The 26,023-nt window shown below is 41.0% G+C and overlaps 1 protein-coding gene across 3 annotated transcripts in view; it reads left to right on the top strand.

The window, feature by feature from the left end:
* The window catches only part of smad1 (SMAD family member 1), a 125,033-nt gene that overhangs the window by 6,762 nt on the left and 92,248 nt on the right, over positions 1 to 26,023 (top strand). The window contains exon 1 of one of the 3 annotated variants that reach the window (XM_063046445.1): positions 18,089 to 18,359. The exons of 1 other annotated variant lie outside the window; for it this stretch is intronic. The gene's annotated coding sequence lies outside the window, so the exon portion shown is untranslated. Of the gene's footprint in view, positions 1 to 18,088; positions 18,360 to 22,257; positions 22,523 to 26,023 lie in introns of those variants that run through there. One more of the 3 variants, XM_063046444.1, reaches the window with a different exon arrangement.

The raw sequence follows: 26,023 nt of genomic DNA, 5'->3' as shown, positions 1-26,023 counted from the left end.
TTCAAGGCACTGTGTGTACAGTACTGTGCAGAAGTCTTAGGCAAATGTAAAAAAATTCTGTAAAACGATGATTTCAAAAGTAATCAAATAAAGTTTTAAGTATCAAAACAATTACTGATCAGTAAACAAACTAAAATAATAAAACAATATAATAATAAAACTGTAAACAATAAAAAACAGTAAAATCCTGGATTTCAGTGCTTTAAAAGGGATGCGGGGGGAGAGGAGGTGGGGGTGGCATTACTGGTCAGGGATACTATTACAGCTACAGAAAAGATGGGTAATACAGCAAGATCCTCTCTTGAGTCAGTATGGGTGGAAGTCAGGAACAGGAAGGGAGCAGTTACTCTATTGGGGGTATTCTATAGGCCCCCTGGTAGCAGCAGAGATACCGAGGAGCAGATTAGGAGGCAGATTTTGGAAAGGTGCAAAAATAACAGGGTTGTTATCTTTAACTTCCCTAATATTGATTGGCACCTGATTAGTTCCAATGGTTTAGACGGGGCAGAGTTTGTTAAGTCTGTCCAGGGCGGATTCCTGTTACAGTATGTTGACAGGCCGACTAGGGGGAATGCCATACTAGATCTAGTATTAGGTAACGAACTGGGTCAGGTCACAGATCTCTCAGTGGGTGAGCATCTGGGGGACAGTGACCACCGTTCCTTGGCCTTTCGCATTACCATGGAAAAGGATAGAATCAGAGAGGACAGGAAAATGTTTAATTGGGGAAGAGCAAATTATGAGGTTGAGGCTATAAGGCTAGAACTTGCAAGTGTGAATTGGGATGATGTTTTTGCAGGGAAATGTACTAAGGACATGTGGTTGATGTTTAGGGATCTCTTGCAGGATGTTGGGGATAAATTTGTCCCGGTGAGGAAGATAAAGAATGATAGGGTGAAGGAACCATGGGTGACAAGTGAGGTGGAAAATCTAGTCAGGTGGAAGAAGGCAGCATACATGAGGTTTAGGAAGCAAGGATCAGATGGGTCTATTGAGGAATATAGGATAGCAAGAAAGGAGCTGAGGAGAGCAAGAAGGGGGCATGAGAAGCCCTTGGTGAGTAGGGTAAAGGAAAACCCCAGGGCATTCTTCAGTTATGTGAAGAACAAAAGGATGATAGGGGTGAAGGAGGACCGATTAGAGATAAAGGTGGGAAGATGTGCTTGGAGGCTGTGGAAGTGAGCGAAGTCCTCAATGAATACTTCTCTTCGGATTTCACCAATGAGAGGGAACTTGATGACGGTGAGGACAATATGAGTGAGGTTGATGTTCTGGAGCATATACTAAGGGAGAAGGGGTGTTGGAGTTGTTAAAATACATTATGACGGATAAGTCCCCGAGGCCTGACGGAATATTCCCCAGGCTGCTCCACGAGGTGAGGGAAGAGATTGCTGAGCCCCTGGCTCGGCTCTTTATGCCCTCGTTGTCCACGGGAATGGTACTGCAGGATTGGAGGGAGGCAAATGTTGTCCCCTTCTTCAAAAAAGGTAGTAAGGATAGTCTGGGTAATTATAGACCAGTGAGCCTTATGTCTGTGGTGGGAAAGCTGTTGGAAAAGATTCTTAGAGATAGGATCTACGGGCATTTAGAGAATCATGGTCTGATCAGGGACAGTCAGCATGGCTTTGTGAAGGGCAGATCGTGTCTAACAAGCCTAATAGAGTTCTTTGAGGAGGTGACCAGGCATATAGATGAGGGTAGTGCAACGGATATGATCTACATGGATTTTAGTAAGGCATTTGGCAAAGTTCCACATGGTAGGCTTATTCAGAAAGTTAGAAGGCATGGGATCCAGGGAAGTCTGGCCAGGTGGATTCAGAATTGGCTTGCCTGCAGAAGGCAGAGGGTCGTGGTGGATCGAGTACATTCAGATTGGAGGGTTGTGACTAGTGGTGTCCCACAAGGATCGGTTCTGGGACCTCTACTTTTCGTGATTTTTATTAACAACCTGGATGTGGGGGTAGAAGGGTGGGTTGGCAAGTTTGCAGATGACACAAAGGTTGGTGGTGTTGTGGACAGTGTAGAGGATTGTTGAAGATTGCAGAGAGACATCGATAGGATGCAGAAGTGGCAGATGGAGTTCAGCTTGGAGAAGTGTGAGGTGGTACACTTTGGAAGGACAAACTCCAAGGCAGAGTACAAAGTAAATGGCAGGATACTTGGTGGTGTGGAGGAGCAGAGGGATCTGAGGGGTACATGTCCACAGATCCCTGAAAGTTGCCTCACAGGTAGATAGGGTAGTTAAGAAAGCTTATGGGGTGTTAGCTTTCATAAGTCGAGGGATAGAGTTTAAGAGTCGCAAGGTAATGATGCAGCTCTATAAAGCTCTGGTTAGGCCACACTTGGAATACTGTGTCCTGTTCTGGTCGCCTCACTATAGGAAGGATGTGGAAGCATTGGAAAGGGTACAGAGGAGATTTACCAGGATGCTGCCTGGTTTAGAGAGTATGGATTATGATCAGAGATTAAGGGAGCCAGGGCTTTACTCTTTGGAGAGAAGGAGGATGAGAGGAGACATGATAGAGGTATACAAGATATTAAGAGGAATAGATAGAGTGGACAGCCAGTGCCTCTTCCCCAGGGCACCACTGCTCAATACAAGAGGATATGGCTTTAAGGTAAGGGGTGGGAAGTTCAAGGGGTATATTAGAGGAAGGTTTTTACCTCAGAGAGTGGTTGGTGTATGGAATGCACTGCCTGAGTCAGTGGTGGAGGCAGATACACTATTGAAGTTTAAGAGACTACTAGACAGGTATATGGAGGAATTTAAGGTGGGGGGTTATATGGGAGGCAGGGTTTAAGGGTCGGCACAACATTGTGGGCTGAGGGGCCTGTACTGTGCTGTACTATTCTATGTTCTATAAATCAAATATTGCTGTGATTTAGTTTTTTTTACTGTTTGTTGCTCTTTATAGTACTTTTTAATATTTAGAAACTTCACTTTTGCAGGCAGCTTCACTTAGAAGAATTTTTTTTACATGTGCCTAAGACTTTTGCTCTACTGTATGTGTCTGTATGATATATGTAGTTCAAAATGAGAGCAAAATAGACAGTGTTCATGGGCTGGTTCATTGTTCATTCAGAAATCTGAATGGCAGAGGGGAAGAAGCTATTCCAAAAATGTTGGGTGTGTGTTTTCAGGCTTATGTACCATCTCACTCATGGTAGCAGTGAACAGAGGGTATGTCATGGGTGATGGGGTTCTCAAATTTTGGGTGCTGCCTTTGAGACATCGCCTTTTGAATATATTGTTGATGCTGGGAAGGCTAGTGCCCATGATGGAACTGTCTGAGTTTGCAACCCTCTGAGGCCTTTTTCTGATCCTATGCAGGTCTGGTATGGAAACACCAGTGCCCTTGAACAGAAAATCCTACAAAAAGCAGGATGGTGATGCAACCAGTGAATTCCAGTTGCTAATACTTTAGTGTGCTAGTGGGGAGAGATTATTGGGATTGAAATTGGGTGGGATCACTAATGCAAACTTTATTGTAGTCCATCTTAACTTTTTATCAAGTGCTTTGCAATCATTCATGAATCCATAAAGTTTTCATTGTTTTTGAAATTCCATTTTATGTGAAGAAATACTTGGGCTTTAAATTTGCCTGTTACATCTGTTGTCCTCATCGTGCCATTTACTGTGGAAATAGTTCTCAGGATGCGTCCCATACCATGTCACTGAGAGCAGGTTCATGCATTCTATTTTCAATTTTCTTTCCCTTTCACTGGTATTATGTGACTCCCTTTAGTAGGCTTTCGTGCCTTGTGACATTTCCACCACAATCTCCATCAGCACAGGTGCACCACAAGGCTGTGTGCTTAGCCCTCTGCTGTATTTGCTTTACACTTATGACTGTGTGGCGAAACACAGCTCTAATGCCATATTTAAGTTTGATGACACCGCTGTCATTGGTTGAATCAAAGGTCGTGAAGAATCAGTATTTTGGGGGGGGAGTTTGAAAACCTGGCTCAGTGGTGCCACAACAACAACCTATTATTCAATGTCAGCAAGATCAGGTAGCTGATTATTGACCAGAAGGAGGAATCGAGGGTCCATGAGCCAGCCCTCATCAGCAACTTTAAATTCCTTAGTGTTATCATTTCAGAGGACCTGACCTGGGCTCAGCACATAAGTGCAATTACAAAGAAAGTATAGCATTACCTCTACTTAGAAGTTTGCAAAGATTCAGCATGGCATCTAAAACTGACAAATGTCTGAGGATGTGTGGTGGAAAGTATATTGACTGGCTGCATCACAGCCTGGTATGGAAACACCAATGTCCTGAGCAGAAAAACCTACAAAGGGTAGTGGATATGTCCTAGTCCATCATGTGGAAAGCTGTCCCCACTATTGAGCACATGTAGACTGAACATTGTGGCAGGAAAGCAGTATCCATCGTCAGGATCCACCACTGCCCAGGTTATGCTTCTCATCGCTGCCATCAGGAAGAAGTTACAGGAGCTTCAAGACTCATATTGCCAGGTTCAGGGACATTTATTACCTCTCATCCTTCTGGGCATAACTTTATTCAACTTGCCCAATCATTGACCTGTTTCCACAACCTGTGTATAGACTCACTTTCAAGGAGTCTTCATCTTGTGTTCCCGATATTTATTGTTACTTTATCTCTTGTATTTGCATATTTTGTTAGGCACTAGTGTGCCTTACAAACTCTGCAAATACAAGAGATAAAATACTGGAGTATTGTGAGTAGTTTTGGGTCCCTTATTTAAGAAAGGATGATATCCTGAGGTTTCAGAGGAGGTTCACAAGAAAGATGAAAGACTTATCACATGAATAATTGATGGCTCTGGTCCTTTACTTGCTGGAATTTAGAAGAATGGGGTGTGGGGGATCTCACTGAAAGCCTTTGAAGAAGTGGCTGTGAAGAAAATGTTTCCTACGGTGGAGGAGTCTAGGACCAGAGGGCATAGCCTCAATAGAGGGACTTTGCTTTAGAATGGAGATGAGGAATTTCTTTAACCACAATCTGTGGACTTCAGGTGGCTGTGGAGTCCAGGTCATTGTGTATTTACTTGAGGTGGAGGTTGATGGGTTCTTGATTAGTTAGGGTGTGAAAGATTATGGGGAGAAGGCGGGTGAATGAGCTTGAGAGGGAAAATGTATCAGCCATGATCAAATGGTAGAGCAGGTTCGATGGGCCAAGTGGCCTAATTCTGCTCCTATGTCTTATCGTCTTGTATGGTGACATAAGTAATTTGATAATAAATTTACTCTGAACTTTGCATCTCCACTTCCTGGTTATTGCCAACTGGTCTTGTGATGACTTAATGGTAGAGTTTTATTTTGAACCTTTTGGGTTGTATGGGACTTCCAAGTCCAGCAAAATAGTTTTTTTAAAAAAATATATACAATTCTTGCATAATGTTCTTTGGGAAAGGAAATGTATATTATACAATTGGTGATGATGTTTGCTTTTAATTTCTGGATATATTTATTGACCAGTCAATGAAAAACTGCAGATTCTGGAAATCTATATGATTGTGGCTGGTTTTTATCAGAAAAATATGGAGTAGTGTAAATTTGTTTGATCTGCTAATATATTACAGTGATTGCATTGAGTGGTAGGACTTGTGCTTAGTAAAAAAACGAAGTGAGAAATGACACTAATGAATAAAATAGGTACATTGGCTAGTTGTAACTTAAACATTTTTCTGATCATTTTAACTTGGAGTCTTGCATGTTTGGGGTTTTGTTTAAGCATGTAAGTTACAACATATGAACATACTGAATGACTTGCAAAGTCAGCAATGACTTATTCATATTCCAGAGATTTTCCAGTCATTCTTTTATACATGTTTTTAGTGTTATACTTCTGTTGCTGTTCTTCATTAGCACTTCCAATAACATGGAATACATTCATAGACTACATGGATATCTTAAATTGAGACCTTTGACCAATATTGTTACATCATATGGGAATAAGCCTGTATAAATTTTGCTAAAGATCTACTTGTGTTTGCCTTTTTGAAAATTATCAGCATTATTCTGTAGTTCTTGTGTTTCCAATTTCCAGTATTCAAAAGCATCAAAGAATTACTGAAAAGGTTTATGGATCTTGCACCATGTCCCACCTTAAATAAAATTGTGGAACAAATTAGCTAATGTAAATCCTGGGACTCTTTTATTGTTTAGATGCTTGGTTCCTGTGGATTGCATTGGTGTTCGATTGCTGGTGGAGATCAACCATCAACATGAATGTGATTACAAGGGACATTTGAACTTGCCAGCACATAGTACGGTGAATGTTGGCAGTTCGATTTAGAACTGCAGGCAAAGTCTGGATCAATATCAAAGGTGTCCTGTTAAATTGGAAATATGCCTAAATGTATATTTATGGCCATTGTAGTTGTTAACATGGAGAAATCTCTGAGCTGGGCAAAGAGGGCAAGAACAGTTCCATTACTTTGTGCTGAATGTTGTTGAGAGAGACTTTAAGATCCATGCCTAGCAGTAATCTGCACTCACTTTGCTGGTCCGGTGTAGTCCTGAGCCATGTATCTTGGTATTAGGCTATCATTTTGCATTAAAATGGACTTTTTTTGTTTTTTGGGTACAATGTGTATTTCATTTGTTTTTGTGAATGGTGCTCTACAGTGTGCTTGTGCTGCAGTGCGTTTCTCATTGTTTCAGTGCAATAATATACTTGTGTAAGTGACAGTAAGCTCTCACTTTGTTATTGCTCACTATGGTACACCTAGTCACAGGCCTCATAAACAATTGCTTGATCAGGCGTGAATATTTGCTGCTGGGACACCAGGTTCCTGGCACAACAGTGTATGGGGAGGTGGTGAGGGAAGAAGTTCGTCATGTTTTCAGTACAGCAGTACTGTCGATGTACACCAGCGATGCAAATTCATGGTGCTAATAAGTGGAGCTAATTTGTTTAACTTTCTTATTCCTAGGAGTGGATGTTTAATGCTAAGCAAGGTGCTAGTGATCTTTTATAGTCATTATGTATCTATCTTTTCCTTCAAGAGTTTATACCAAGGGAAATAACATTTTAGTTGATCAATGTATTAATACATTGTTTATATGATGTTATACAAACTAGTGAGGAGTATGAATGTCAAGTGGATATCCAGTAATTAAATTGGTACTTCATGTGCTTGCTCCTTTTGTCAGCGTGATTAGCTCTATTGTCTTCACTACTAGTTTTGTGTAACCAGAGAAGGCAAAAAGGTCTGGAGTGTTGTATACATCAGTAAATGCACCTTTTTCGTCATTGACTTCATTGATTTTTTTTATTTTCCGTCTTGGCAGGTGCATCAGTTTCCACTACTATAGAGTTCTTAAAGAATCGGGCAATTAAATCATGTCCAAAATTGACATGGGTATAAATTCCTCACTTTTGCGGGGAAGTTGATAATGGGATTAAGTTTTAGATTTCATTATTGGTTATTTTACTCTTTAGATTTTATTGCAAATTTAAAACTATAATTCTTTTAGGCAGGCACATACTTTTGTGAATTCAGTTATTTGCATTTATTTGAACAATCAAAACTTAGTTTTCAGAGTAAATGCTTTAGCTTCAGAGTTGATTGATTCTGTGCACACGAATCTGAATAGGAAGCAGGAGGCCACTCAGCCCATTGAGCCTGGCATCCCATCTAGTAGGGCTATGGTTTACCTGATAGTAAACTGTATTGCCATCTGTGCATAGTAATCTTACTGTTACTTTGCTTATCCTTGATCCATCTGCCTGGAAATCTTATGAGCGCTATATATATATTATGTTTTTTCTCTGGATCTATTGAATAATTTACTAAATTTTTTGTACGTTTTTCCTTATACTGGAACATGTGAGATTTAATTTAATTTCAGTATTAGACTGACTTTAATTTATTGGAAATTGGCCAAATCTGCAGATCATATTAGACTAAAGCGCAAGTTGTGTGATCTAAGTTTGGTTTTGATCATTAGTATTGATTTTAATTTTGCTATAGGCACTCATTGTTTTATAAGAACTAAAGCACCTGTCCAATTCTCAATAACAATTCTGGAAAGTTTCTGATAAATCCACTCATTTGTAAGGATTCAAGGCCCTTTAAATGGACACAAAACCATCAATAAGTGTGTTTAAATAGTAAAATATATTTACATTTTGATTTTTTGCAGATCAAAGAAGAATTAAGTGGTTTAAGATATTTATAAACCATATCGATAATCTTGATGTTTGCTCTCGGGTGCTAGACTAGACATAGATACTTATTTGTGATGAACATTTCCACCAATGTTGACATAATTGTGACAGTTTATCATTTAAATATGTCATTGAATTAGTTCATTGGGTTATGTTCATTAATGAAAATTAAAGTTATTATACATATAGTATTGTACAATGTTAAGTTCTACTTCATGAATTTGTAAAGTATACATACACATTTTGAACTAAATTGCTCAAATAATGTGGGCACAAAAGCAGTGTTTTCTCCATCTAATCTTGAGCACAATTTTCTAAGAGACCTTATCTGGTTTCTAATAGTTTTGGTTGAACAAAATTAAATTCTGATCATGTGCTTGGTCCATTCATATGCTGCAGCAGACTGAGTATTTAAATGTATTGGAGAGAGTACTTTATAACAGTCTTCAAAACGTGTTTTGTTCTTATTTTGGTTCTTGTCGTTTCTTGCTGACCATAGGTTATTGCTTGATAATTTGTGAATACCCTGATTTTTGAGCCCGATTAGGTAGATATCAGTCTTGGGGAAATTTTCATGAGAAGCATAGCACAAGCATAAATGTAATTTATTACTAAACAAATGCACTTTTATAAAAAGTCATTGTAGAAAGATGATTAGAATATCAGAAGTTTGAGCAAAGAAGTGACTTAAGGAGCTGTGTGTGTCACAAGGAAATTCTAGGGAGTGGATCTACTTGACTGTAGTGAAGTCATTATTGATGGGTCTTGTGAAAGAAACCAAATGGTTTCTTGAGGTGAGGTTATGCTTTTAAACTTGGAGGCTACAGATATAGAGGAAGGCAATATTTAAACAGGGTTGGGTGCTTTAGAAGATTGGGAGCCGATGTAGCATTGTGAGAATTGGATAGTGCAAGGTAAGTATATCTTCAGAGGTGAGGAGGGAGATCTTGTTGATTATCATTAGATTATCAAGTCTTGAAATAGTGACTAAATGAAGATACTGAAACTGAAAGGAGGCAGTCTCTGAGAGGGGAAAGTTATTGGACTGGAATGAGAGCACATGGGTTTCTCTGGTTGCATGCAGAGTAGTTTCTCCTAAGGAGGTGACTGGAGTTTTGATATAGAGAAAGTTTTCAGAGAATTGGATTTTGTCTTCAGGTACATATTGTTTATTTATGCATTGAGAGAAATGGGTGGTTTTGACAAAATAAAGATGATTGATCTAGATATTGTATGGTCAGAATAGAAACAGGTAGTAGCTCCTTGCTGGACCAAGTACTTGGATTGAAGATGGGAAAATATCAGGTAAGATACAAAACATTCCTGGAATTGTAGAACATAAGAACATAAGAAGTAGGAGTGGGAGTAGGCCATCCGGCCCATCGAGCCTGCCCTGCCATTCATTAAGATCATGGCTGATCTGTCCGTAAACTCAGCTCCATCTACCTGCCTTTTTCCCATAACCCTTAATTCCCTTACTATGTAAAACATATCTAACTGTCCCTTAAATATATTTAGTGAGGAAGCCTCAACTGCTTCCCTGGGCAGAGAATTCCGCAGATTCACCTCTCTTTAGGAAAAACAGTTTCTCCTCATCTCCGTCCAAAATCTTCTCTCCTGAATATTGAGGCAATGTCACCTAGTTCTAGTCTCACCTACCAATGGAAACAACTTTCCTGCTATCTTATCTATCCCTTTAAAAATGTTGCATGTTTCTATAAGATCCCCTCTCATTCTTCTGAACTTCAGAGAGTATAGTCCCAGGCAACTCAATCTCTCCTCATAGGTTAACCCCTTCATCCCTGGAATCAACCTGGTGAACCTCCTCTGAACTGCCTCCAAAGCCAGTATATCCTTCCTCAAGTATGGAGACCAGAACTGCACACAGTACTCCAGGTGCGGCTTCACCAGTACCCTGTATAGTTGCAGCATGACCTCCCTGCTCTTGAATTCAATCCCTCTAGCAATAAAGGCCAACTTTCCGTTTGCCTTCTTAATAACCTGTTGTACCTGCAAGCCAGCTTCTTGCAATTCATGAGCAAGCACTCCCAAGTCCCTCTGTACAACAGCTTGCTGCAACCTTTCACCATTTAAATAATAATCTACTCTTCTGTTATTCCTTCCAAAGTGGATGATCTTGCATTTACCAATGTTGTATACCATCTGCCAGACCTCGGCCCACTCACTTAACCTATCTATATCCCTCTACAGAATCTCCACATCCTCTGGACAATTTGCTTTTCCACTCAGTGTTATCAGCAAATTTTGCTACGCTACACTTGGTCCCCTCTTCCAAACCATCAATATAAATGGTAAACAGCTGCGGGTCCAGCACCGACCCCTGCAGCACCCCACTCACCACTGACTGCCAACTGGAGAAACACCTATTTATACCAACTCTCTGCCTTCTGTCGGTTAACCAATCCACTATCCATGCCAATACGCTTCCTCTGTCTCCATGCATCCGTATCTTATTTATCCATATCTTCTGCGGCACCTTATCAAACGCCTTCTGGAAATGCAAGTATACGACATCCATCTGTTCCCCTCTATCCACTGCACTCATTGTGTCCTCAAAGAACTCCAGTAAGTTTGTCAAACAGGACCTGCCCTTTCTGAATCCATGTTGTGTCTGTCTAATGGAACCACTGTTTTCTAAATTTTGCTATTTCTTCAAGCATTTTCCCGACTACAGATGTTGCGCTAACTGGCCTAGAGATTAGATTACTATAACAAGCAGGCATTAATTTTAAGGGCCAAATGACCACCACCTATGCTGTAATGTTTCTGCAGTCCTTTGACAGTACTTATGCCAGCCAGAATGAGATGTTGGGCAATTCTGCTATCAGTCTTATTTGGTGACCCCACTGCATTATGTGCATGAAATTGATTTGGGCACATAATGCATATTCCCTCAATTAAAATGTTCCTGGAGAAATTGCTCCACCTTGTATTGGAATGTTGTTGCATTTTGTTTTCTCCACTATTTAGTCTTGCTCTCTGTGAGAAGTAGTTTACTGTTCACTTTGCTGTGGATAATATGTTCATTGCATTGGTCGAAGATGTTATCAGCAGGTACCATTTGAGGATTCTAAAGAAGATCTTAAATGAGAACTAGGAAGTGCTTTCTTGTGCTTTAGTAATTAATTTATCTGGTGTGTGCCAACATTTTTCAGGTTCACTGTGATAAATTGCAAATATTTTTCCTTGAGAGCATTCTCCTTTGTCAAAAATATCTCTTAACAAGATGCAAACACAAGGAAATCTGCAGATGCTAGAAATTCAAGCAACACACACAAAAAATGCTGGTGAACGCAGCAGGCCAGGCAGCATCTATAGGAAGAGGTACAGTTGACATTTCGGGCATTAACGGAAGTTAGAGAAGTCAATGTTCATGCCATCAGGTTGGAGGCTACCCAAACGGAATATAGGGTGTTGTTCCTCCAACCTGAGTGTGGCTTCATCTTGACAGTGGAGGAGGCTGTGGATAGACATTTCAGAATGGGAATGGGATGTGGAATTAAAATGTGTGGCCACTGGGAGATTAATGTCCCACCTCCCCTTCATATCCCATCCCTTTTTTTAATTTATTATTATTTTTTCCCCCTTTTTTTTTTCTCTTTTTTTCCCCTCTGTCCCTCTCACTATAACTCCTTGCCCATCGTCTGGGCTTCTCCCTCCCTTTCTTTCTCCTTAGGCCTCCCGTCCCACGATCCTCTCCCTTCTCCAGCCTTGTATCCCTTTTGCCAATCAACTTTCCAGCTCTCAGCTCTATCCCTCCCCCTCCTGTCTTCTCCTATCATTTTGGATCTCCCCCTCCCACTTTCAAATCTCTTACTATCTCTTCTTTCAGTTAGTCCTGACGAAGGGTCTTGGCCCGAAGCGTTGACTTTACCGCTTCCTATCGATGCGGTCTGGCCTGCTGCGTTCACCAGCATTTTGTGTGTATGGTTCTTTCAACAAGAGTCTGAATCTTGTATATAATCCAGAAGGGGCTCTTTTGTAGTGCAGATTCTCAGCTGTGAAAGGGATTGATTTAGAAACATTTAATAAAAAGGGGTAAATTGAAATTTTATCAGAAATATAAAAGGGAAGTTACTTAAGGTGAATGTTAGTCACCTTGAGGGTGAGCCTTTCTTTGGAGCTAATACCAGAAAAATGGGAGATATTGAATACTTTTTTTTGCTAGGTGAAAGGTACCAAAAACATACCAGTAATAGAAAATCGGGGAGTGAAGGGTATGGAGGAACTTAAAGCAATTACTACATAGATACAAGTACTAGGCAAGTTCGTGGAACCGAAGGTTAACAGATCCATTGGACTTAGTCCTTCACTTATGCATAGAAAAAAATGTGATCTTCCAAAGTTTACTGGGTTGTAGAAACTTTACAGCTGGCTGGAAGATTACAAATGTAATGTCCCTATTTGAGATATTGATAAAGTTTAAGGGAATTGGATTCTCAGATTCATGTAAATAATGGGTTAAGTGCCCACTATGTCTGTGTATTTTGTGAGTGGCTGCTGTGAATGTGCTGTGAATAATGTCTCACAGCTGCTTCTTTGGAGCAAGACAAGGGTTAAAAGTCACACAGATACACATAAGATGTCTCCTGATTTTTCATACCTTTTGGTTTCAACAAAAGGTGGTACCTGATGGAAATTAGACAGGACATTCCTTTCTTAATTAAAGCATAAATTTGGTGGATGTTCTTATCTTTGTAATTAAGTTTTGGCTCCAACAAACCAGGTAGGACATTCCTTTTTTTAAATTAAAGTGGCTGGAGTGCCTATCAAACTAATTGTTCTTTTTGTATCGGTGGCCTTATAAATTGTAACAATTCTGGAAGTCGAACAGTGAACTTGTTGAACCATGGATGAGAACACTTCTCCCCTGATGTTGGGACCAAGTTCACTCGCTGGCTGAACTCGAAGAAATAAACTGGTGAAAAGATAAGTAACGACCTTTTTGTGCTGTCATTATTTGATCTGGCAAATTTACATTTACAGTTGGTGCTGTGACTTGGATCCCAACATAGGGAACATCTGTCTGGGCTGAGTAAGTGACAGGGGGCTTGAATCGAACACAGTTGAGTGGCGGGGCGCCCCGAGATAGTTTACCTCTGGCTACTCCTTGTGTCCGACCGAGTATTTTTGCCCCTCGCCCATTGGGACTGGTACCTTGACGGGATCAGGCAACCTGTCTGTCTGTATCTTGTTTTACGGCGGTCGGCATCCAGCTTAATGGTGCATTACCGCCACCCTGTGCTCCGGAATGTGCACTAGACATATATTCTAAATCCCTTCACCCAATTGCGCGCGCGTGTGCGCGCACACACACACACACACACACACCCCTACACTTTACCCACCCATCTTTGCCCATCCTAGTACCCTATTCCTGTTTATCCGTCATATCCTATAAAAAACCCCTGTACCCCTTAAAAACGCTAAAAATACCCGGACTTGTGCTCTCTCACCCATGCCCAGCAACCCTTTTAATGTGAATTCCTGCGTCCCCAACTCCCTTAATTTAATTCTCATCATCTCTCTCTGTCTCCCATACTTCCTGCAACACAAAACTACATGTTCTACTGACTCCTCTTCCTGACATTCCTCACACAATCCTGTCTGGTGTTTCCCTATCATTTTCAGTGTTTTGTTTAATGCACAATGCCCCAGCGTTAACCTAGTCCACACAATTTCCTCTCTTCTGTTTCCATTACCTACCCTAGTACCTGCAACACTCTTTTGTATTTGATATAAATGCCTCCCTTTCCCCTCCCTGTCCCATCTTTCTTTCCACATTCGGTTGACTTTTTCCCAGATTACACACTTAACCTCTGCTTTACTGATACTAATGTGCACGTCCACATTTTCTTTCTTTAACGCCCTCTTTGTCAACTCATCCACCCTCTCATTCCCCTTCACCCCTACATGTGCTGGAACCCATAGAAATTTTACCTGACCTCCCTGATTTGCAATTCTTGTAACTAACTGAAGGACTTCATAAAGTACATCTTGCCAACTGTTTGTGTGAAAAGACCTTAAACTTGCTAGAACTGAGGATGAATCTGAACATATCAATGCTTTGACTTGTCTGGCTTTCTGCACCCATTGCAACGCAACCAACACCGCCAGCATCTCCACTGTAAACACCCCTAACTTATTGGATGTTCTTCTGCTGATTCCAATTTCTTTTGCTGGTATAACCACCCCAAACCCTGTCACTCCTGTTTCAGGTTCCTTCGCACTATCCGTATAAATGTGAGTATAATCACTATACTTTTCCATTACATGACAGTTAAATGCATTTACCAAATCAGTTTTATATCTTTCTTTCCTTGTTACCTCTAACAAATGCCAGTCTATGTCAGGCCATACAAGCTTCCATGGAGCTACAACCGGATAAATTACTGAAGGACTTGTCCTCAGATCAAACACTCCACATTCTTTCGCGATATCATTCCCTACCCGACTAAAGGTATCCCTCTGAAACCTCCCATTTTCCCAGCACTCCTGCAACACTCCTTTAGCAGGGTGAGAATCATTGTGTCCCTGCAAGTTAGCCCAGTAGTTTGCCATCAGTTGCATCCTTCTTAGTTCCAAAGGCATTATTCCCATTTCTACCTGTAGGGCTGACACTGGTGACATTTTAAAAGCCCTACTGCACACTCTCAAGGCCTGAGCCTGAATCACATCCAGTTTCCTTATCAGAGACCTAGCTGCTGATCCATATGCTATATTTCCATAGTCCAACGCAGATCTCACTAAAGCCACATACATTCTCTTCAAAGTTGAACAACTTGCTCCCCATTCCCTACCAGTCAAACATCTCATCACATTTATTACTTTTTTACATTTCTCCTCAACTTTCCTGATATGGTCTGCCCCTGTTAATCGTGAATCAAATATAACTCCCAGAAATTTAAATGATGCAACCCTATCTAATTCAACCCCATACATCCTTAACTTCTTCCCTACCTCAACTCTTTTCCTGGTAAAAAAAAATACAGTCTGAGTTTTATCTACTGAAAATCTACATCCCCAATCATAATCCCACTCCACCACTTCATCAATTGCTTCTTGTAGTTTCCTGATTATATAGTCCATGTTCCTGCCTCTTTTCCACAAGGCCCCATCATCCACAAACAGTGACCTACCTATATCCACTGGTACCTTTGTGAAGACATCATTGATCATAATGATGAAAAGTAACGGGCTAATCACACTACCTTGAGGTGTGCCATTTTCCACTATGTACTGTTTTGATAATTCTGATCCAATCCGAACTTGAATTTTTCTACCAAACAAAAAATCTTTAATCCAATTGAAAACTCTCCCACCAACCCCCATCTTGTGCAGTTTAATTAATAATCCTTCCTTCCACATCATATCATAGGCTTTTTCAATGTCAAAGAACACTGCCACTACTGACTCTCTATTTGCCTGGGCCTTCCTTATTTCAGTCTCTAACATTATCACTGAGTCCATGGAATTCCTTCCCTTTCTAAAACTACTCTGGTAACTTGCCAGCATTCCCCTTTTCTCAAGCTCATACGATAACCTTTCTGTTATCATCCTTTCCATTATCTTACATATACCTGTTTGGATACAGGATTCAAGGTAAGTAGTTGTCTCTTTTACGTTGTTGCGGGTGACAGGATATAGCCGGTTGAAATTTAATGATTCGGAAAAGGGGTTGCGCAAGTGTCAAGATATGGCTGGTTGAAATTTGAAAATGATATGAGACTGGCAGCCCCGTAAAATTCTCACCTTGGCAGCAGAAATATGGCCGGTTGAAATTTAATGAGACAAATTCAGGATAAAGGAGGAAGGGCCTCCAGTGTATGTGAGAGTTGTTTTTTTTGCGAGTATTAATGGAAAATAGGCTAGCAGTTTTTGTGAGAATTAAAGGCTGCAGGTGACATTGGGTATTCTGTATTGTTCCTAAGGAAAGAGTCGGGATTGGGGTCCCCGGTCAGGAGAGGCGGCCACCGCTACCTGACAGATTTGACCATATCAGCTGCCTCCTGATGATATGGCCAGTTGAAATTGATTAAGGGGGAGGCAGGGTGGCTGAATTTCTCACCCAGTGGCATAAACAGAGACAGTTTTTTGGCTTGTGCATAGGCCCTTGCGTTGTGTTTTTTGTGCCTATAAGCTGTTTGCCTGGTTGGTTTGTCTGTGTTTTGTGTATTTGCGATTTTAGCTACTTGCTTTGCTTTGTACAGCACTTTGGTCAACATGGGTTGTTTTTAAACGTGCTGTATAAATAAACTTAATTTGACTTGACTTGATAAATAAGATTAACTGGTAATATAATAAGGGCAATAATGGGACAGGCCCTTGATACAGCTGGAAAGGGAACTCCCCTCCAAAGTACAAACGTATATGTGAAAAATTACCTAAATCAGAGGAGGATTTACGAAGATTAAGTTTTGCGCTTACTAAATGTTTGGGATCTGATATTTGGCCCCTTGGAGGGGGGGCGGCGGGACTTGGGATATAGAGTCATGTGAACAAGTGGTTAATTTAATCTGGAAAAAGAACCGTGGAAAGAAATGGGAATTCCTGATTAAAGAATGGAAAGATAAAGCTGATACCATATGAAATAATACTTTACTGGCCAGATAGAGAAACAAAGAAAACAGGCAAAGGCAGATATGGACAGGAAGGTTTAGATCGGCAGTGCCGCGTGCGAGATCCAGGGCAAATACGGGATCCCGAACCCATGTCTGGCGTACAGACCCTGTTTGAGGATAGTGACCGTGATGAGAATTGGACACCCACCGTATCCCCCCATCTTATCAGGGGCCTATTGCACCCAGTGCTCCCGAACCCCCAATCCTCCCAGTACTCAGATATGGTGGCCGCTCAGGTGAAACAGCAGCGAAGGGGAGGTTCTCTATACCCTGAGATTCAGAAAGGGAGTACCAAGAATTATTCCGAGACAGGGAGGGAAGGAGCCAATAAAACCCCAGAGTTAATGGCTCCACAGAGACAATTGCCCACCCGAATGCGGCCCAATCCATGAGCAGCCGAGGAGGGGCAGCCATCAGTGATTCCTGTGTATACAACCTGGAAGCCTCAGGAAATGATAATGATCATGAATCAGGCCCCAGATAGAGAAAAAAAACAACGCAGTTTGCTCAGTAGGTCTGCAGTACTATAGAAATGTATATTGCGACCCTGCAAAATTTATTTGGTCTCTGCTGCATGATGAGGGGTGGAAATTGAAGGCAGAATCAAGATACCAAATCTATCAGGTGAGAATCCATAATGAGAGTGAACAGACACACCAGATTACAGATAATCAGGAGCGATTTGTGGCCTGCGACGGCACTTTCGCAGGAGACCAAGCCTCTAATAATGGGAATTTGTTCCCCCCCCTTCCCCCCAGTTTAATGCCTTACTGCTCCAATGCTTACCAGTTAAGTTAGCCAACATGATTAAAACAAATGCTATGGATTGGCCTGACAATGATCAAAATCGAATACAAAGAGCTGTGACATATTGTTGGGGCTCGGTTTTCGAATCTGGATCAACCCCGGAGGGAACTAATATTAAAAGTGAAAATGTTCGGCAGGAAGAAGGATGCGAGCAGGCTACATCTGGGGGATTAGAAACGGGAACCGAAGCAAGGAACGCACGTATTCACGTCCCCAGCCACTGGGGTGTAATCTAGCAGAATGAGACTTGCTCTGTCCGTTGGAAGTCGAGACTCTATGCATGGACAAGGGTGTCACCCTGTGACTAGCAAACAACTGACAGCTTCCCCAGTTACTGACACCCCCCCGCCAGTGGTGAGCACTTAATTTGGACTCCACTTCCTTTGAACCCCCTCTGCCAGAGGCAGAACCTCATGTGACTCTGCTATGATCCTACAGGGTGCTCAACTGAGGAAAGCCAGTATTATGCACCCCTTCAAGGACAGAAGTTCCCAGTCACGGTGATTGGAGAGGTTAAAGGAAGAGAGGGCAGTGCATTACTGGCCGAAGTTCTGGATTTCCTTTGGCGACAGACAGGATTGGTGTTTCCCCATACCACTAGGCTTTGACCTGGGTTCAAGCCAAAGAGCCTGGGTTCCTTGCCCACACCCTGACAAAACAAGCCTCCAGCACTGAGGGAGACTGGCAAGACTTGGCCGCGGGCCAACTCCGATACTGGAAGGAGTCGAAGGTGAAGACGGGACATCCGGTAAGATACTCTTTTAATATTGACCGAACCCAAGACGTTGTATCACATCTCTGGGAAATTCCAGGCCATGAAGTCGACCGCACCAACTGCCCCCCCGCCCCACCCCGTACGGATCACCATGAAAGAAGGACAGACTCTCCCATCCCTTCCGCAGTACCCCCTCAAGCCCGAGGTGACATTTTATGAGGATGGAAGCTCTTTTGTGGATCCAGCAGGGAAACGATGCAGTAGTGTTGGACAGTGAAGCAATTGAGCAGGCCTCTTTTGAAACAGCTGTCTCCGCCCAGAAAGCTGAGCTGTTTGCTCTGACTCGTGCCTGTGTCCTAGCAACAGACTAAAGTGCGAACTTACAGACTCCCTTTATGCACTGACTACGAAAATTTGGGGATTTCCTGACTTCTTTTGGCTACTCCATTATAATGCTACCTTTGTAAACAACTTATTCACCGCTCTACTGCTACCTCGAGTTTTGGCTATTATTAAATGTGCAGCCCATACTGGGGAATCTGAGCAAGGGTAATGCTCAGGCTGATGCAGCAGCTAAACAGACAGCCTTGGACCCCACACTTTTAGTCCCCTCGGGAGCCCAGCAAACTCTTATTAGACAAAACCTAAGGACGGGTATGCCAGACATGGGGGGAAATACGTAACTAACGGGGACGCCCCTGAAGAAGAGTGCAAACTACAGTCCCAAATGGGTTGCCTCCTTGAACCTCAGACCAATTTATGGGTGACCCCTTGGAACAGGTGTGTTCCCTCTGTGTTCTTATCTATCTTGATAGATTATGTAAATAATTGTACACACTTGGGCAAGGAGGGAATGGTTACTATCTCGGTGGCACCCTGATTTCCAGCAAGCAGCTGAAAAGCGAGCCACAGCATGTAAAAAAAAACGAATGCTGGAAAGTTCTGTGGTTCTGGAACCACCCCCTTGCCCGGTGGGCCTTTTGCTTGTTTGCAATTTGATTTTATATAATTACCTGGAGTACATTGGTATAAGTCTTGTTTAGTGATAGTAGATGTATTTAGTAGATGGATTGAAGCTATCCCCACGACTGACAATCCTGCTACAACCGTGGTAAAAATATTGCTGAGGGAAATAATTCCCCGTTATGGACTCTCGGAAATGATGAGCTCAGACAATGGACTGCTCTTTGTAGCCAAAATAAATGAGGAAATCTGCAAGGAGTTGGCTATAAAGCAACACTTGCACTGCACTCACCACCCAAAGGCAGCTGGTATAGTGGAATGAGCCAATGGTATCTTGAAAGATAAGTTGGCCAAACTTACCCAGGAGACTGGGCTGACCTGGTTAAAGGTTCTACCCTTGGCCTTGTTCCACATGAGAATCACACCCTCAGTTAAAACGGGTTATCCCCCACTGAGATTATCTACGGGAAGGCCATGCAAATCCCACGGGGGTTGGAACTGGCCCAACCTCCCCTTCCTGAAAGGATGGACTTGCATACCTTAGGGGAGGAGATGGGAAAATATTTATGCAAGTTAGCTAAAACTCTCCAAAGCTTGCATTAACAGGTACGACAGACTTATTGAGAGGACAACACCCAACCTAAGAGTGACTACTCCACCATTGAGCCTGGAGATTTAGTCCTGATTAAGAACTGGGATCATAAGAAGTTGGAACCAACGTAGAAAGGACTGTACCAAGTGCTACTGACAACACCTACTGCAGTGAAGGTGGAAGGGCAGCTCCGGTGGATACATTGAACGGACTGTAAACACGTTACTGGCGGAATTGATGAGGACTGAAAAATGTATTGGTTAATGATGATTTTAATGACCCTAAGGGGACCTGCCCCTGTTTTGGGAGGCCCCCAGGTTAACACTTTTCTGTCCCTCTGCCATACCTACGCTAAGCAAGTAGAACAGGGACCATGTTGGGTATGTTTTGTATTATGTTGTAGAAGTGACGGTCTGTTCTGAAAAGTTATCATGTAATGATAAAAAGGAGGGAATGATAAAGTTTAAGGGAATTGAGGGATTTTCAGATTCCTGTGAATAATGGGTTAAGTACCCACTATGTCTGCATATTTTGTGAGTGACTGCAGCATGTTTGAATAATGTCTCACAGCTGCTGCTTTGGAGCAAGATATGGGTTAAAGTTCACACAGATCCACATAAGATGTCTCCTGATTTTTCGCACCTTTCAGTTTCGACAAAAGGCGGTACCTGATGGAAATTAGACAGGACATTCCTTTCTTAATTAAAGCATAAATTTGGTGGATGTTCTTATCTTTGTAATTAAGTTTTGGCTTCAACAAACCAGGTAGGACATTCCTTTTTTAAATTAAAGTGGCTGGAGTGTCTATCAGACAGATTGTTCTTTTGTATCAATAGTTCATTGACTTGGCTGGAATGTTTATCAAACTGATTGTTCTTTTTGCACTGGTGGCCTTATAAATTGTAATAATTCTGGAAGTCGAACAGTGAGTGAACTTGTTGAACCGCCGGAGGGATGAGAATGCTTCTCCCCTGATGACGGGACCAAGTTCACTCACCGGCTGAGCTCGAAAAAATAAACTGGTGAAAAGATAAGTAACAATCTTTTTGTGCTGTCATTATGATCTGGCAAATTTACGTTTACAATATAAATAAAATGGAGGGAGCTACAATCCATTAGTGAAAGAGGAGAAGTTGGATGTTTAGAAATTCATAATACTGGTTGATACAGCTTGATCATATGTTTTTTGAGATCTGGACATTCTAAGCAAGGCCAGTATTTATTGATTATTGGATGGAGTGAATCACATTCACTGTATGTTTCAGTGTTTCGATGTACCTGTGAAAAATGAAAGCTTCATCTTACCTGGGCAATTTTCCACATATGTAAATGCCTGTATTGTAAATTTATTTGGTTATTTAGCACAGGTTGTTAGACTGTTGCAAGGAGGTATTGCAGTTGAGCGCATGTGTACTTGTGCTTATGAGAATAAATTCAAATTTGAGTTTTGGTTTTGACTTTGGAACTTCAGAACTAGTTTGAGATATCTAATTCCATGTCATTTGTCATACCCAACACACAGCCATCACCAATCTCCTGTTATCATGTATGCTGATAGGGTGGTAAGAATTGCCAGTGTGGCTAGTAAGGGTCATCTATTTTTCTGTAATTCCCTACAGTGGTGGCTGTTTCATTGGATTCTTGACATCTATCGAAGCAATCCCTTTGATCTCTCTTCATCTATTCTCCTGTAACTTCACCTCCTCATGTCCATCAGTAGTCTGCTATACTGTCCTAGTTTTCCTTGCAGCTACTGAGAGCAGTGAAGTTAACCCAACTCCCACACCTTTGAAATGTGGGATGAAACAAGTGCTGGAGAAACTTGAAGTCACAGGGAGACATCCCAGTTCCACACAGTACAACAGGTTCAGTCAGAATCAATCTGGTCAGCTGTATTGTCAGTGTGTTACCCTCTTCTGTTTGGCATTATTGGGTGAACAAGGTTTAATAAAAGAGAAATTATTTGACAAATTTATCGGAGCTCTTTAAGGATGTTACATGTGTTGTGGATAAAGAGGAACTGGTAACTATATTGTATTTGAATTTCCTGAAGGTATTTTATAGCTGCCAAATAAAAGCTTAGTAAGTTGGGGGTAATACATAAGAATAGATAGAAAATGGCTAAGTAACAAGAGTCAGGATAATCAGTCATTTGCAGATTGCCAGACTATTTTTGGCTTTGTGCCATAGGGATAGATGTTGGCACATCAATGTTTGCTGTTTATCTTGGACTTGAATAAGGAGACTGAGTGTACTTAGTTAAATTGTGCCATGGTACAAAGGTAGGAAAACATTGAAGACAAGCAATCTGCTGGAAGAACTCAGCAGGTTGAGCTGTATTTAGGAGGAAAGGGATAGTAAGTGTTTCTTGTCAAATCCCTGTACCAGGACTGAGAGTGCAGAGTGAGGTGGCCAGTATAGAGAGAAGGGGAGTGTGGGAAAAGCAAGTTGTGAAAAAGACATAAAACTGCAATGGGAAATGGATTGTTTTAAGGGACTGGGCAAAATTTAAGCACTGTATTATGGGAACTGAGAGCTTGCCTGCTTTTGTAGAAAAAGCAGTTATTATTTAACTGGGGAAAGTCTACAGAATGTTTATAGAGATCTGATAGAAGAGAAGCAGCATTTTCATGGAGGTGAGGTAAGTAATTTGGAAGACAAATGAATGTTTTTATTGCTGAGTGAGGTCTTGCCGCATCTGTAGCTTTGCTCCACCTTAGTTAAGGAGGGGTTTACTTGAACTAGAGAATCTTCCATTACTTGATTCTTGGGATAAAGAGGCTGATATATGAGCAAATATTAGGCTGATAGGACCTATTCTTACTGAAGTATTGAGAGGTGAAATGAGCCAAATTCTATACAAGATACTGTTGATACTGAAGTGCATTAAAATCCCAGCTGTGTTCATTTATCTCAGTTGAAAGGAATCATTGTACATCTTCTAGAAATATTTGAAATAATTTTTCCTCGTTTCTTAAAGAGCTTTTGTATCTTTTTATCCACTCCTTGGAAGTACCAACCGATTTTTGAACTTCCTTGCTGGCTCAGAAGCCTTCGAAATCGTAACTTCGATGTTTGCTATTCTTCAGATCCATAATATGTTAGTAATAATTGTGACTTATTCTGGTGACCCAGTAAACCTCTGAACCAAGTTGGTGATTGTGTATATTCTCTGCCAAAAGCATTTTCATGTTGTCCCCATTCCCTCTTAAACACAAAGCTTTGTGTAAATTAGTTTTAGGATTTTGAGTACTGTTCACACCTACTATTTGTGAAGGGCTATAAAAAACTGATGGAAAAAAATTCATTTTTGCATGACTTAATTTTTGGTGGCATTTACATTTGATATATTTATAGTTTCAGACAAAGTATCTGTTGTTAGACACCACTACCAGTATTCTCTCTAATTTGTAATGACCAGTTTACGCAAAAATTTAGTGCTGTGCAATTTTTTGCGTAGTGACAACAACATACACACACTGATTTTTAAGTGGAAGGAAACCTGAAGCTATTCTAAGTATAATCTACCAAGCAACACACATCAAAGTTGCTGGTGAACGCAGCAGGCCAGGCAGCATCTCTAGGAAGTGGTACAGTTCACCAGCAACTTTGAGTGTTGCATGAATTTCCAGCATCTGCAGAATTCCTGTTGTTTGCGTTTTTAAAATAATCTACCAAGTCCAGTTTGTTCATTGTTTAAAAGAAATAAAATAACTGTCAATAAGAACTTTGATCTCCTTTGCAATTGCCTGGTTTTCTGCATTAATTACTCATAAAATGCATTCTGATCTTCATCGAAGCCACAATAATAGACAAACACATCTGTCTACGCTAATAGCACAAACAATTGTACTTTGCATGTCTTTATTGAACACATTGTTTAATCATTCACAGTCCAGGCTGGAGAAAGTATGTGAACCCTTGTCTTTAATAACTGCTAGAATTTCCTTTAGCAGCAATAACCTCCAAACATTTCGAACAGCTGGTGATCAAACTTGCACATCGGCAAGGAGGAATTTTAGACCATTCCTCCATACAAAACTGTTTCAGTTCATCAATTTTTCTGGGATACCTTGCATGAACAGCCTCCTTCAGGTCATGCCACAGCATCTCACTTGGGTTAAGGTCTGGACTCTGACTTGGCCATTCCAAAATTTTCTTCTTTTCAAACTATTCTGCTGTTGATTTACTCGTGTTTTGGATTATTGACTTGGTGCATCATCCAACTTCTATTAAGCTCCAGCTGATGGACTGCTACCCTGTCATTCTCCTGTAAAGTGCCTTGATACAATTTTGAATTCATTGTTCGCTCAATGATTGCAAACTGTCCAGGCCCTGAGGCAGCAAAGCAGCCCCAAACCATAATGCTCCTATCACCATGCTACACATTTGGGATGAGGTTTTGGTGTTGGCATTCAGTGCCCTTTTTCCTCCAAACATAGTGTTGTGCATTTCTGCCAGAAAGTTCAACTTTTGTCTCGTGTTCACAGAATATTATCCCAGAGGCATTGTGGAACATCCGGGTGGTCTTTTGCAAACTTGAGACATGCAGCATTTTTTTTTATTTTGGAGAGCAGTGGCTTCCTTCGTGGTGTCCTTCCATGAACACCTTTCTTGTTTGGTGTTTCCTTATACAGTAATGGACACATGAACAGTGACTTTAGCAAGTTTTAGAGATTTCTACAGGTCCTTTGCTGTTACCTTTGGGTTCTTTTTCACCTTATCTTCAGTACTGTATGTTGTGCTCCTGCTGTGATCTTTTTAGGATACCCCCTCTTAGGAAGATTAGTACCAGTACTGAATTGCCTCCATTTGTAGAGAGTTTTATCTTACTATTGACTGATGAGCACTCCGGTCCTTAGAAATGTTTTAGTAGCCTTTTCCAGCTTAGTGCATTGCTACAATTCTTCTAAGGTCCTCCGAAAGTTGTTTTGATTGAGACATGGTGCACATAAAGACATCTGATTTGAGAAGAGCAAGCTCTGTCAGTAACCTGACTGTGTTTGTTTTTCTAGGGCAGGGCACCTCTACAACCCGCACCTCCAATCTCATCTCATTGATTGGAACATCTGACTCCAAATACATTTTGTAGAGGGCATTACCCCAGGGGTTCACACTTTGTTGAACGTAGACGGTGATTGTTTAAATTGTGTACGCAGTATTGACGAGAGAAAGTACAGTTGTTTGTGTTATTAGTTTAGGCAGGTTGCATTTGTCTATTATTGTGACAGTTGAAGATCAGACCACATTTTATGAGCAATTAATGCAGGAAACTAGGTAATTGCAAAGGGTTCACAAACTTTTTCTTGCAACTGCATTTATTTGCTTACAATACTTGTTAAAATGTGTAAGATTGTGCAAGTTGCATGTACGTGGCTTCGTAAATTTTTGGATGATATTTATAAACTACATGTAATACATTAGACCAAGGCTGTATCAGACTAATGTGTAGTATCTGTTGAGTATTTGTGGTAGTTGTAAGAAAATCTAGATGCTATTCACAGGGCTCTGGTAATACAACACCCAAACTTTTGTGTACAGTTGTTCTGTTTGGGAAAGTGCCTCTGTGGTGTGGTGAAAATGAACTAGATTAATTTCCTGGATTTAATGGTTTGCTTTATGTGGAAGAATTGGCCTTAATAGATATTTGGATTTCAGATAACTGAGTTGCCACTTAAGGATTTGTAGTAGATAGTGTTGGGAAAATCTTTATTTTGGTGGGGAATCTGGAGCTTAACTGGGGTAAGATAGTATTAAGATAATGGATTTGATTATTTAAGACTGGTGAGAAAGTATTCTGCAATTCCACACCTTTATAATTTACCTGAGAGCTTATGGATGCTAAATCATTAGTTATATGCAATCTGAGCATTTTTGGCATACAAGAGAATTAAGCGTTATGGGGATTCGACAGGAAATAGAGTTGAGGTCAAAGATGAGATCAGCTGTGATCTTAATAACAAAGTATGCTTTAAAAGCTAAATGTTCATACTGTGTAGAAGCTTAGTTTTAAAATTTTTTAATCAATGGAAACTTTCTTAAGGAAATCCAGAGCAACGGTTCAGTTCAAACTTCATGCGATTCAAATTTCCTATTCCATTTGTTTATGATCGTGTTGATAATTTAAAATTGAGGTTAGAAC

This window comes from Mobula hypostoma, chromosome 4, assembly GCF_963921235.1.
Source record: "Mobula hypostoma chromosome 4, sMobHyp1.1, whole genome shotgun sequence".
NCBI lineage: Eukaryota > Metazoa > Chordata > Chondrichthyes > Myliobatiformes > Myliobatidae > Mobula > Mobula hypostoma.
The sequence above is the reverse complement of the archived record's forward strand: the minus strand, read 5'-3'. Positions and strand labels throughout refer to the sequence as shown.